This window comes from Canis lupus, chromosome 10 (genome assembly GCF_048164855.1).
Source record: "Canis lupus baileyi chromosome 10, mCanLup2.hap1, whole genome shotgun sequence".
NCBI classification, from domain to species: Eukaryota; Metazoa; Chordata; class Mammalia; order Carnivora; family Canidae; genus Canis; species Canis lupus.
The window spans coordinates 6,092,717-6,107,628 of record NC_132847.1 but is presented as its reverse complement, the minus strand read 5'-3'; positions in this window follow the sequence as shown (position 1 = coordinate 6,107,628).

Sequence of the window (14,912 nt, the reverse complement as noted above, 5' to 3'; positions counted from 1 at the left end):
AACAAAAAAAAAAACCAGAACTGATACTTCCTTGGCCACTCTTACTATGTGAGCACTTTTTTTTTTTTTATGGAACAAAGTTTTAAAAAATCCAGTCCTCAGATTGTTCACAGGGTTCACTAAGCAGGAGGAAATTAGTTGTGCATTGATCCCCAGGGGTCCCTCTGTTGGACCCTAGTCTTTATTCATGGCTTGGAGGGGGGTGGCACTGGCTCTGGGTCGTTGCCCTGAAGTCCCCAGGCTTACCTCCTCCTCCGGGAGAAGGAGATGCAAGAGTCTCCAGCTGGGGACCTGACTGACTCAGAGTGTGGACATTTCCTCCCTTTGCTTCTTGCAGATGCCCAGGCCTCAAATGGAAGAGAGAAGGTGCCGACACTGATAGCCGGGGGTCGGCGTGGCATTGGCTGGGGCAGCCGGAGGCAAGCGCCATCAGTGTCTTCTTTAACCAAATGCCTCAGTGACAGACACTAGTCAGCTGAGTGGTCGTGCTGGCATCTTGTCGGCTCCCTGCCAGCCTTCAAGATGCCTGGCTGGTGTATCAATACGGGACTTGGTTCCAAGTGTTTTCCAAGCCTCCCAAATTCCTTACAGTCTATCTGGGACTGTTTTATTTCTCTTTCTGTGGTTAACTTATCTTAAGATCACAGGAACAATTCATGCTGATTATAGAATCTGGAGAAAATTTCAGAAAAACAAAATGCAGAAACAGGAATAATCCCTAAGGTCATCACTGCTAATATTTTGGGACAGGCATTTCCTTCATTCTGTGTTAATTGCTCGGCAATTTTTTTCTCTTTTAATTACGTTCCAGACATCTTTCCTTGTTAATAAGTACACTTCTATACCTTCATTTTAAAGGTTGTGGCTGGGCTGTGTCCTGTTGTCTGAAAATGTATGATTTATTTGGCCAGTCTCTCTTGTTGGGTAAGAAAGTGGTGTCTGGTTTTTCCGTTATAGGATATCCTTAGTTATAAGTTTGCTCACATCTTTGGATGTTTCTCATCACCTCCTTGACTTGGAATTTGGGGTCAAGATGGATTGTTTTTGAGGTTTTTATACCCTTTGCCAAATCCCCGTACAGGAAGGTTGTGCCAAGTCATGAGTGCCCATGCCTGAAGCACCAGCTTTAGGTATGATGATAAATTTGCCCCGTTGGACTCAGAGTAAGTGAAACAAACCAAACCACACAGACTTGCTCTCTTATTCTATCTATGTGCTTCGTCTTTAAGGTTTTACTTCTCATTATCCTGGATACATTAAGAACTTTCAAAAAATGGAGAGTTCTTGTCCCTCCAAACATTTAATCAGTATTTGCTCAATGCCAACCAGGTGCTCAGGCTGGGGGTTCAGCAGAGCAGTGAGTAGGACCCAGACCCTGTCCTCAGGGAAATTGTAGCCTGATGATATATTAATCAGGAACAGAATTTCACATAAATAATAACCAAGTTGTGCAGAGTAATTTTTTTTAACTTTTATTTATTTATGATAGTCACACAGAGAGAGAGAGAGGCAGAGACACAGGCAGAGGGAGAAGCAGGCTCCACGCACCAGGAACCTGACGTGGGATTCGATCCCGGGTCTCCAGGATCACGCCCTGGGCCAAAGGCAGGCGCCAAACTGCTGCACCACCCAGGGATCCCTGTGCAGAGTAATTTTAAGATCCCTCTTGATGTGTATTATCTCATTTGAATTACCCAACAACACTGACATCAGTACTATTATTCCCATTTCACAGGTGAATACATCAAGGCAGAAAGATACCAGCTGAAAAGTCATACAACTAACACACAGCAGAGTAGCACCTCTAAATCTCATGTTGCTTTCACTGCATGCCGAAGAGAGCCGAGGGGAAAGACAGTATTGTGTTAAGGACATTAGAAAGTCACACAAAATTTTATTCCTCACCTATTTCTAAATATGCAAGGTTCTTTGTCTCATTATCTCTCCTCTTTGAAATTCCTTCATGTCTTCCTCTATGGTAATCATTACCTCTTTTTAAGGTTTTTTTTTTTCATTACCTCTTTTTAAAAGACACATATAATCCCCAAGAAAAATAATAATGTCTCTAAGTTCTCTCTTTATAGAAGGGGCTAGTGTGGAGGGGGTTTGCAGAATTGAACACTTAAAAATAGTGAAAGTGGTGGAGCACCTGGGTGGCTCAGTCATTTGAGTGTCTGGCTCTTGATTTCGGTCAGGGTCGTGGTCCTGGCCAGCCGAAAGAGCCATCCCTTGGGCTTCTGTGGTTAATATTCTTATGCAGGGCTTGGAGAGCTTGTGTTGTAGGGAAGTGCTGCGTGAACACGTCTGCTCTTCACACAGTGTTGAAGAGAACCTACTGGAGCCTGAATGGGCAAGATTACTGAAGTCCTCCTACTGGAGAGCCAAAGCCCCAGGACTTGAGGGCCATAGCAGGAACAGGAACAGGGGGCAGAGGGGAGCCCACAGAGCTTGCCCTGGAGGGTGAGCCTGAGTCAGTGTGGTGCTCCTCTGAGATGCCACCTTCCAGTGGCGATGGTAGGGCTACATATCCCTCTATACTTGAACGTGATGTGAAATTTCTGCTGGCGTCCTGTGTCTGCCTTGTGTTTTAGGGTTGGCTGTTAGGAAGGGTCTCCTGTGTGAGATTTTGAAATGTGATGCTCAAGGAGAATAGAGGAGATTCTCTGACAGTGTTGAAAGGAAGAGAAGTTGGGGCGCCTGGGTGGCTCAGCGATTGAGCGTCTGCCTTTGGCTCAGGGCCTGATTCAGGGGTCCGGGATCGAGTCCTGAATCGGGTTCCCTGCAGGGAGCCTGCTTCTCCCTCTGCCTATGTCTCTGCCTCTGTCTCTCCTCTGCGTCTCTCATGAATAAATAAATAAAATATTTTTTTTTTAAAAAGGAAGAGAAGTGAGCTTCTTGGCTGGAGGCTGAGTGCAGGGTCTGTCATTAGAGTGAGCTCATTCCTATTCCCTCTAACCCTTCACCTACCCCTGTGGCTTCCATACCCCGCCCCCGCGCCCGCCCCCGACCACCACAGGGCCTCGATGGAATAATCACAAGATCTAGAAGCTTGCCAGGGAATCTCCTGTGAGCACACGTTTTGATTTTATGGAGTTAGAGTCTCAGCGGAGCCCTGGGCAGTTTGTATTGGGATTAAAGGAGCGGAGAAATCATATTAAAATGACTTCTTAGCATTTTCTCCCTTCTCCCCTTTACTAGTCATTCTGGAACATCAAATATCAGGCCAAACAGAACGAAAGTTCAAAATCTTGTTTCTCTGATTAATTTTAATATCTCCTGAAGCTTCTTTGTCTGAAGAGTAGACAGTTTTGCTTTCCAGACATTTCCTTTGCAAATAGCTGTTCTCTCTTTGTTTTGGGGGACCACGCAAATACAGCAACAATATTGAGGGCAGAGATTCATTTTTCACAAGTCAGAGGAAGGTTTAGAGGACTCAGAAAGATGGAGAGTCAGCAAGGAGCAGTGAAGCCAAATATAACAGTCCTAGTTCAGGGCAGTTTTTCACCTGATACTATTTCTTTTTAGAGGCTCTACAGTCATGTCATTCTAATTCCTTGTTACTCAAAGTCTAGTATGCCAAACCAGAAGATTTGGCATCACTTGGGAATTTTTCAGGAAAGTCTTGGATGCTCCAGACTGATGCTAACAAAAAAGAGATCGTGTTCATTGTTAAGTTTGTAACAAGAGAACCCACTCTTTCTTTGCTTCATCAGCTTAATGGTCCCAGTGAGCTCTCATTATCAGTAATAATTCAATTTCACTAGCTCAGATTTCCCTGGCTGGACCTATGCCAGGATCTCAGTTCATCTTCAAAGTACCTTTAAGCTTTGCTTAGAATCCTCAGAAGGTCCCCCATGTGCTACTGGAAAAGAAGATTTTCCTCCCTACTGTTGCCTGTGGCTTCCTGCCTGCTTGGGGGTTCATGGCAACCCCAAGTCCCTTCCAATGGGCAGATGTCTTCAAGGGCCATATTTCCTTTAGTATTCACTACTTCGGGACTCCACTGGGGGTAGGGAGTGGGAGATCCAGGCTTCCAGTTATGTTATGAACGGGTCATGGGAATAAAAGACACAGCATAGGGAATAGAGTCAATGGTATTGGAATAGTGTTGCATGGGAGCCAGTGGTGGCTCTACTTGTGGTGAGCACAGCATAATGTATAGACTTGTCAAATCACTATGTTATACACCTGAAACTAATGTAATATCATGTGTCAACTATAACTAAAATTTTTTTAAAAATCCATTTTATTGGGATCCCTGGGTGGTGCAGTGGTTTGGCGCCTGCCCTTGGCCCAGGGCGCAATCCTGGAGACCCGGGATCGAATCCCATGTCGGGCTCCCGGTACATGGAGCCTGCTTCTCCCTCTGCCTGTGTCTCTGCCTCTCTTTCTCTCTCTCTCTCTCTCTCTGTGTGTGTGTGTGATTATCATAAATAAATAAAATTTAAAAAATCCATTTTATTAAAAAAAAAAAGTCCCTGCTAGGTCACAAGCAGAGATAAGGAGGTACCATCTCCTGCAGTTGCTAACATAGTCTTACGTGTACCCTAATATCATTCCCAGCCTTACTCTCCCTAGACCTAAGACATCTCAAAGGCAATATTTTTGGTAGACACCTGCCTTCACTTCCCATTTCCATCCCCAGACACTGGCACCAACCCTCCTCTGCGGGCTACTTCTTCCATGAAACTCACCTTATGCACAATGGCCAATGCTGTGGGTCACCATTAGTACCAGTTTATCATATACTCTCAGAGTCTGAATCCCAGTTTAGGCCCAGCTGGAACTACAGCCATGAAAGTCAACAGTGTGATGTAGATGGTTTAAACAAACAAAAACAACAACTGTATCAACAGTGTGTGTTTTTATTCATTACCAGTGAAACCAAACTACTTGGAGAAGTATTTTTTCTTAGATCACTGGAGAGACACGCTTCAAGCTCTGCTGAGATCACAGATAGGATATACAATTTAATTTGGGAAACTACATTTTAAGATAGACGTTGGTAAAATGGAGAGGGGCCAGCTGTCAGCAAGGCGGATGTTGAGGTGTCTGGAAAGCATTTATATAGAGTGAAAGGAAGTGGAGAGGTTTCTCTTGGAAAACAGAGGCCAAGATAAGGCCTTCAAATTTTAAACAGCAGTCATGTGGCCAGATAAGTTCTGTTGTTCTGGATTTTTCTGGTGCACAGACTAAGATCAATGAGAGGAAATTACAGAGAGACACATTTTAAGATCACAAATCGACTAATGAGGAGTGAATGCCTTGGACATATTTATTTTTTTTAATTTTTATTTATTTATGATAGAGAGAGAGAGAGGCAGAGACACAGGCAGAGGGAGAAGCAGGCTCCATGCACCGGGAGCCCGATGTGGGATTCGATCCCGGGTCTCCAGGATCGCGCCCTGGGCCAAAGGCAGGCGCCAAACCGCTGCGCCAACCAGGGATCCCTAGGAGTGAATGCCTTGGGAAGCAGAATTCCCTATCACTCTTGTGTCCCAGCTAAGAAGAATATGTTTCCATTAGAGTACTTTAAGAAAAATTATTGAATTAAGGAGAGACGTGCATTAACCCTGATAGCCTATTATCTTGAAAAAGAAAAGCAAGAAGGAATCTTAGAGATTATTACCCAAGTTTAGGAGACTAAGATCCAGGGTAAGATTTGACTTACCTCACTTCACACTCACTATTGGCAGAGAGTGGGGGAGAGTCCAGATTTCTAATCCCTGTCTCAGTATATTTCTGGCTACACTCCATTCTTCCCTCTTTAGATTTATACACTTCTCAACTTCTTTGATGCTGTCTACCCCCAAGGGGATCAGGTGAATGAATGTGAAAATGGAGTTAAATGTTAAGACTTGAATGATTTACTCTCTGGCAATACTATGAAGTAAATTAATACTGTTAAGGATAAACTATCTACTTATTCTTTGACTTAAACAGTTTATTTCTTTCATCTACAAATAGGTGTATGTTTTCCACAATGTATTAATAGGGTTCTGAGCTACTCTCCACTTAAACTTTGACTTTATTTGAAAGCCATTTCAGGGGATCCCTGGGTGGCTCAGCAGTTTAGTGCCTGCCTTTGGCCCACGGCGCGATCCTGGAGCCCTAGGATCGAGTCCCGCGTCGGGCTCCCGGCATGGAGCCTGCTTCTCCCTCTGCCTGTGTCTCTGCCGCCCTCCCCTCTCTATCATGAATAAATAAATAAAATCTTAAAAAAGAAGAAAGCCATTTCAACTGAATAGTTCTTAGTGCATAGACAGGAAATTCATTTATTCTTTGGGTCAAATGGAATGAAACAATGATTGGCCATTGAGACATCATATGTAATTAATAGAAGGAGCAGAGACATTTATGAAAGAAAAAAAATTCTTTCAGACATATCCTGAGAACACACTGGCCTAAAGAATACACTTTGACCCAGAGATTGTGAGGTTCCTGAATTGATTAGAGATCTCTGAGACCCGTGGGAAATAGTTCCATTCACGGGCCAAGGAGAGCTTGCTGATGCTTCACTCTCTGGTGCCAACTGGCTGACCTTTGAAGATCCAGTGTCTCCATCTGGTGAAACAGGGTGCTTCCATCACTGTCACCCTCCAATCCCTCCACGTCTGTTAGGATCATCTGCAGGAGCTGCAAGGCTTAAAATATAAAATCAGACCCATCAACTTTTAGCAAAAAGCCCAGGCTATACAAGTAACCGAATGCAACTATGACAAGGGAAGTGGGTAAAGAAAAAAATGTAAACTGTTTCTGGTAACTGGGACTTCACATGCATTTCATTCATCATAACATAAGGTATCCCCATCCCTCTTTCTTCCCATTTCATTTCTCCTTTCCCTTTCTTTCTTCCTCTCCTTTCCCATCATCCCTCCCCCCCCCCCCCAATTTCCTTCTTTCTGGCCCCATCCCATGATCCTTTGCTCACTGGAAATATGAAGATCAGTTTACCAATATAGGCACAGGAAAAGATAACATGTCAATCATCCACACTGGTTTTAAACTTTCATTTGCTTTAGTGCAGGGGTGCCTGGGTCGCTCAATGGTTCTGCCTTTGGCTCAGGACATGATCCCGGGGTCCTGGGATTGAGTCCCACATCAGATCCCCTCAGGGAGTCTGCTTCTTCCTCTCCTTATGTCTCTGCCTCTCTCTGTGTGTCTCTCATGAATAAATAAATAAAATCTTTAAAAAAATGCTTAATGCAAAGCACATACTAGACATTATAGAAGGCTGCAAAAAGGTGAACAAATGTGCCCTAAAGGTGTTTATAGTCTAATGCGGGGAGGAAAAACATAGCCATAACTTGGGAGAAATTGGTTAGTGCCTTAGGAGAAGGAACATGACTTGGGTGGGAGAAAGGAAGGTCCAGGTGCACCCAATGGGGTTTGTGGAGGTAGGTTCTTGGAGCAATGAGTACACAGCAGCTCATTTATTCATTATTGGTTCAACAAATGTCGGTAGTGTGTCCCTATGTGCCAGGTATTATACTTGGAACTGAGGATATGACAATGAACAAAAGCAATATGGTCCCAGCCTTCACGGTGCTTCTACTGCGGTGTGAGAGTAGAAGCACAAATTAAACAAATAAGCATATATGTTCACATGTAAGTAGCAAACAGATGGAAAGCACGGGGTCCCCAGAGACAGGAGACCTAACACAGGGAACTTAATTTAGATCAAGAGGGAGGTGTTATCAGAGTAGTGTGAGGTCTTATCAATGAACAGGAGTAGTTGTGGGGGAAAGCAGGGACAGTTCTCCAAGAAGTGATAACAGCATGAGCTAAGGTCCTGGGGCAGTTTCCTGGTACTTTAAGAAATTAAAAGTAAACCTTGGTGACCTGTACTCGGTAGCAGGAAGAATGACAAGGTATCAGGTTGAGGAGTTGGCAGAGACTAGAGGATATGAAGCTTTTTAAGTCATGACAAGGATTTGGGGTTTTATTCTAAATGCACTTGGAAATGGTCAAACAATTAAGCAAGGGGGTGACATGACTCAGTTCATGTCTTCAGAGGTACCATCTGGCTGTCATTGGAAAAACTGAAAGACATGGAGAAAGAGAGCCTGACGAGTCCGGGTGATGGTGGCTGGGAGGCACGCGGGTGGCAGTGATGTAGATTCTGTGCTGGGATTACAGAATAAAATGATTCTCTAAGTATTAATAATGTCACCTGGCCAAACTGCATCTTTGGTTCTTCTCCTGCCACTTCATGAATTTTGAACAATCTGGATTTGCTCTTTAGTGATTGTTTCCAATCCCATTTTCATGTTCCATCAATATCAAATTTAATTGACTCTAAACCAATGTAACAAGACTCTTAATAGTCTTGTCCTGATTCTCATTTCTCAACTACTCAGCTTCCCTGGGCTCTGTCTTTTGTCATGTCCTTTCTGTCCCTGTCCCCTTTTGTGTTGCTTCCAGCGGGGGAGTTAGAAAGGAGGAAACCTGCCAAAGGGGAAGAGAAAGGCTGTGGGGATGGGAGCCAACATGGAAGGCTTTGCTGACCTTGTCCAGTTTTTGCCACAACTTTTTCTGACTTCTGTTAACTATGCTTAGAGAAAGAGAAGCTGTGCGTAGATGTCTTTTTCCACCCTACCTCTCAGGCTGCACGGCAGTGGGAACGCCCATGATGAAGAGCCCACATGAGCCTGACATTCAAAACGGCTGCCATGATGATGATCCCTTTGGAAAACAATACCAAACCAACAGCCCCCCGTCTTGTCCAAAAGGGAGTCATTTTTTATTTCACTGAGGCCTGAAAATCTCTGTGGCAAGTAAGGGAGCATCACAAGGGAACAGGGCACAGTATCTGTCATCCATAGAGAAGGGGAACAGACCATAGCTTCTTGGAAGACTTCCTGGGAGGGGCTTGGAGTGACTCAGACATCTGTAGGATCTCCGGGCTTAAGCATGAGAGTTTCTGTGAGAAATCAGGTAGGTTTCCTGAGAAGGACGTCACATGAATACATTGACATTCTAACTCCAAGTCCTTTATTCTAGTAGAAAATAGGGGAACTCATCATTTTCTTGGTGGCAGGAGCTTCAGCTGGAACTTATGTTAGGAGTGTCTTTTGTTTTCATAGTGAGATCCTTTCAACCCTATCTGAGTATATGCTAACGAGTGACTCTTGAGGAGTGAGGGGGTCCTGGGTGGCTTCAGAATGGGGGCTAATGCCAGGAAGACCAAACATGTGATTTGAGGGCTAGAACGTTCACCGCCCCCCCGCCCCCACTCTACTGGAGCAGAGACTGAGTTCAATCACCCACAGTGCAATCAATCGTGCCTATGTAAGGAAACTACCATGAAAATCTCTGAAAGACTGGGTCTAGAAAGCTCCAAGGGAGCACTGGTAAACCCACTTCCAACAATTTAAGTTCATCCAGGTTTCCCACTAGTTTTGTTAAACTTATTTTTGTTAACTAAATGTTGTTGCCAGGCGTTTATCATCCGTTTTCCCTTTCCTCTGATAACAGCCTGTTGATCTTTCCAGAGAACACCATCCCTCCCTCCCTTTCAGGGCACAGGAGGAGCTGCCCCACCCCCTGGTTACATGGTGGCCAGTCAACAGACTGTAAAAAATAAAAAAAATGTTTCAAGAATGGGCACATGAGGGGGATCCCTGGGTGGCTCAGAGGGTTAGCACCTGCCTTCGGCCCAGGGCATGATCCTGGAGTCCGGGGATTGAGTCCCACGTCGGGCTCCCTGCATGGAGCCTGCTTCTCCCTCTGCCTGTGTCTCTGCCTCTCTCTCTCCCTCATGAATAAATAAATAAAATCTTTAAAAAAAAAAAAGAATGGCCACATAAAACCCATTCTTTGGGTTTTTGCCTGATACTGCAAAAGAAAATTCTCCCTTTCTTTTGAGATTGCTAACTGGAATGGATATAAACCAATACCTCGTGGTGGCCATCTTGCCTCCATGGGGGTGTTGTCACCTGAGAGTGGAGCCAGGACAAGAGGAAATTGGAGGGAGTGTGGCAGAGTGGGGAGGGGGTTGGGTAGAGATTTTCTATTACAGAAGCCAATAGATTTCCTCTTCTTCTTTAGCCAATTCAAGTTGGGTGCCTGTCACTGAACTAAATATATCCTTCTTAGCATTTCCAAATTGCCCTTCCACTCTATGCCCAGATGGCCAGGGAGGAAAATGGACAAAGCTCCTAAATCTCCCTGCTGAAATTATTTGGTGTCTGGAGACTGAGTTTAAGTCCCGGTGACCCTATCATTTACTAATAATGATCAGGGACAAGCCATATAATCTCCTGTAAAGCATGAATAAAAATACCTCTCCTACCTACCTCACAGGGTTATTACACTAAGGAAATGAAATGAAGCATGTACACATGCTGTCTTAGCCATGTGAACACAGTAAAATGTTAGTGAGGAACCGAGGAGAAAGTCAGTGATGATTTCTGGTGTCCTCTCGGTACAGGCACAAGCGAGGGGCTCCACGTACACAGTTCTCTTTCTTTCCTTTCCTTTTCTTTCTTCTTTCTTTCTTTTTAGATTTTATTTACTTATTCATGAGAGACACAGAGACAGAGGGAGGGACATAGGCCGAGGGAGAAGCAGACTCCCTGTGAGGACCCGATGCAGGACTTGATCCCAGGACCCCAGGATCACACCCTGAGCCAAAGGAAAACAGATGCTCAACCCCTGAGCCACCCAGGCGTCCCACATAACTGTCTTCCATCTTTACAATGGCCCTGCGAGGCAGGGTTTATGTGGTAGGGGTTCCCCCATATAACACTCAGCACATTTCCTGGTTTGGAGCAGTACCTCAATAAATATCAATTTCCTGTTGTGACTTTGCTTAGGGGCCTCGGATAAATAACAACTACGGTTCTCAGGTTTCTTTAACTGTAATATAGAGAACTTGAACTAAATAATATTCAGTGTTCCATCTAGGCTTATTTCTTTAAGATAGAATTTTTGAACTTGGCACTTAGAAAAAGCGTTCTATGATGCGAGAAGTTTGAAGACATCCTGGAGTCAAACCTAAGTAAGCCTCCTGTCTGAGGTCAGGTGACACAACTGTAGCCAACCCTGGAGTGATTGGGGGCGTTCTGTACCATGACAGGGGTTGGGGTTACACAGGGGCATGTATTTGTTAAAACACAGCACCTGGAGCCCTAGTATTTGCACATTTCATGGCATATACATTTTACATGGGAGGGAAAGATCTGTAAAAAAAAAAAAAAAAGAAAGAAAGAGAGAGACCCATGGAGCTCTAGTTAACATTAAGTATGTGGAGATATTTAGGGGGATGTGTCCTGAGGCTTGTAAGTTACTCTGAAATGCCCTCAAATTAACATGGAATAGTGGATGGAGAGAGGGAGAGATGGATGGAGAGATGTGATACAAACAATCATGAAGGAATCTAGCTGGATGATGCCAGTGTTAGAAAGTGCTTTTTTTTTTTTTTTTAATTCATAAGAGACAGAGAGAGAAGAAGGCTCCCCAATGCGGGGCTTGATCCCAAGACCCTGTGATCAGGACCTGAGCTGAAGGCAGGCACTTGACAGACTGAGCGACCCCGGTGCCCTGGGAAGCGCTTTCAGCTGTGCTGTGCTTTTGAGATTTTTTGTAATCAAGTGCGAGCGAAAACAACCCCTAGCGAAGCCCAGTTTCCTGGCCAGAGCTTTATCTCTCTGAGCAGCCCATGGCTCTGGCTTCCCCCTGGGCCCCCAGGAGAACCTCCCGCCTCAGAGTCTGAGTTTTCAGCCTCAGTAGAAACAGACACACCATTTATTGTGGTGATTCCCCTCCTCGAGAAAAATCTCACCCTTTATCCTAACAGGGGAAGCCGCCTGCCCTCCAGCTCAGCCCCCTCCTGCTACCCAGAGCCCTAGTGAGAGGTTCTGAGATAACCCCTCGCCCGGCTGCTGCCTCTGTTCCCAGCTGCTCCCTGGGCTTCGGTGGCTCCTCGGGCCAACAGCCACTCTGTCACCATCGCCCCCTCCCCTCCTGCCTTCCACCCCGTGGCCTGGCTTGGGGGGGCCCAGCAAGCCCTGAACGCCCGGGGAGTCCTCCTCTGCCTTCCCTCTGAGTGGCATCCGGGACAAGTCCAGGGCTTTAAGCAGGCGTCTCTATGGTTTTAGCTCGTTCAAGAAATTAATCAGGCTCATCAGCTCTGCTCTGGGCTCTGTCTTCACCTCGGATCCCAGCCCACTTCTGCGTGATAATTATTCCTGAGGTTGGCCCTTGCTTGCCTTCATCCCCAGCCTTTGCACGGCTTCCGGAGAGCCTTTAAGTGTTGGCCAAGATAGACAGGCAAGCGCCACTCCGCTCTCACAGACGGGGACTCCGCAAGGCCGTGCAAGCACATTTATTCAGCGCCTGCTGTGTGCAGCCATTTGCCGCTCGTTTCCATGTACCCTGTCCCACTCGGAGCCCACAACCTCCTCCCGAGGTGCTTATTAAATGGGGGCCATCATACCACTTTTGCAAATGGGGATACAGACCCAGAGAGTATTTGATGAGATGCACCACCCAGGTGGCAGCTGACACCGAACGCAGCCCCACAGAATGTCAGAGCAGGCGGCTGTCGGGGCTCCCTAGCCCGGCCACTCTACTTCCCAGGTGGGGGTCCCAGGAACCGGAGAGTGGACGTCAGCTCTTCAGAAGAAAAGCTTCGAATTAGAACTCAGGTCTAAACTTTCGGACTCCATTTAGAAACAGAGACACTCCATATAGACACAGACATATGGGGAAGCCGGAGCGTCTCACGCCCACGGGGTAGCTGCACCCACTCGAGGCTGGCCTCGCAGTTTTTAAATCTGGCAGGAGCTGAATGCTGGGTTGTCTTGAAAACTTAGCCACTTGCAGCCGGCAAGGCACTCGGGCAGCCCAGACGGAATCGATGTTCCGCGTGCAATAGTCATCTCACGTACCAGCAGGCTCTGAGAGCCGGCGCCGAATCAATACTGCATTGAAATAAGCGAATGGGGGGAAAAAAAGTCAAATAGACCCCAGAGCAGCTGGGCACCTGGGCCTGCTTTTACAGGCCCCCCTGCAGGCCCTCATTCAGTTTGGGTTTGAGTGTGAATGGGGTTGGGGGCGTGTGCAAAAACCCAGTGCAAAAGTCCTCACTGATCTGACATGTAGCACCTCCGTGCGAGGAGCATAAACTTGCTTATCAGCTAGACTTTGGATATGGCCATGCACGCCCCAGTGTTACCCACAGAAGGATTCCTGCTTCTGAGCTGGCATTTATTATTTTTATGTTTATTTAATTATTTTTTTAAAGATTTTATTTACTTATTCATGAGAGACAGAGAGAGAGAGAGACAGAGAGAGAGAGAGGCAGAGAGAGAGAGAGAGAGATAGAGAGGCAGAGACACAGGCAAAAGGAGGGACTCGATCCCAGGACCCCAGGATCACATCCCGAGCCGAAGGCAGATGCTCAACCACTGAGCCACCCAGGGAACCCATGAGCTGGCGTTTATATTGCTCTCCCAAAAAAGTTGGTAGCCAGGTCTGAGGTTGGTTCACATACTTAGTTGCTTGCATATTTTCTAAAATTGCTCACTCCTGTAGCACACGGGGCTCCTGTCATTGAAGGTGAACCATGCTGGATGAACTGTCCTGTGGACAGGTGGCTTGTATGTAGGTGTGAATGGCATGTCACTAGCCCACACTTGAACTTCACTTGGACTCCGAATTAGCAGAGGACTCCCCTCTCACTGAAAAGGAACAGTACTGGTCCAGCCACAGTACACCCTGGATTGGACTGCCGAGGCCCCACACGGGACTTAACGTAAGACAGAAGGAGACAGACTGAGGTAGAAGTGCTGCCTTCAGGCCAAGGGAGGCTAAGTCTTTTGGGTCCCGTGGAGCCCACTCATTCTCCTGGTGTGGGGGGTGGGATTTGCACAAAAGGAATGGGTGTCCTTCCTGTCCGTCCTAGGGTAGGTTATTCCCAGGCAAGGTGACCACGAAACTTAACATCCAAACTTGGGATATCAGCTTCGGGAGCCAAAGGGGAACCTGTTAATAATAATGTGAACACTTCAGGTGTGAACCAGAACTGATGGCCACTCCTCTCTTAGGGTCCTGGAATGAAATAAGAGAAAATACTGCCTCCCTGGGCTCTGAGGCGGGAAAGGTCTAGAGCCCTCCCCTGCCTCAATGGCAGCAGGCGAGGGCTGGAAGGGAGCCTGCAGGCAGATCTGGGTCTTGGCACTTCCACGAAGCTGTTCTCTGGATTGTACTTCCAATCCATCACCTCTGATGGTTAGGTGCAGATTGCTTAAATGCTACTGTGTGGACATCTGTGTGTGGAGAACAAAAGGAAGGGACAGATGAGAACAGAAAACACTAGTGGGAAAGAAGCATCCCCTCCCTGGAGGGCTGAGGGGTGGGAGTAGTAGGGGGCTGCGTGTGGGGGTGTCTGCAGCAGAGCTGAGCTGTGCACAGGGCTACAGCTACCTCCTGAAACCAGTGGCAGGACACGGGGCAGGAGGATGTAATCACCGGGGTGGGGTGAGGGTGCAGAGAGCAGGGCCCAGATGAGGGGTGGGGGGAGGGAGGAGGAGCTGGGGGAGCGGTGGGCAGAGCTGGGGCCGAGTGGGGGGCAGAGCCAGATCCGGGACTTTGGTAGGGGGATTGCAGACCCCGACCCACCTGCTAAGGCTCTCCAACCACCTGTGAATCCTGGGGCTTGGCTCACCTCCCCAAGCCCACCCCCACTCCTGTCTGAGTGATCACAGCAGGGTATTCACTTTGCAGTCAGAAGAGAAGATGCTTTTAGACTCTGTTGCTCTTCTGCTCCTTGCTGCTTGGCTTCTCACACCCGGGAGATACTGGATGGCTTTGGGAGGCAGCCTGAGCCCCCCGGGGGGGCGGGGAGCAGGCCTCTGTGTGCACCTCCAGGCTGGCATTTGAGTTCTGACCTGTTTCTCCCACTCCCT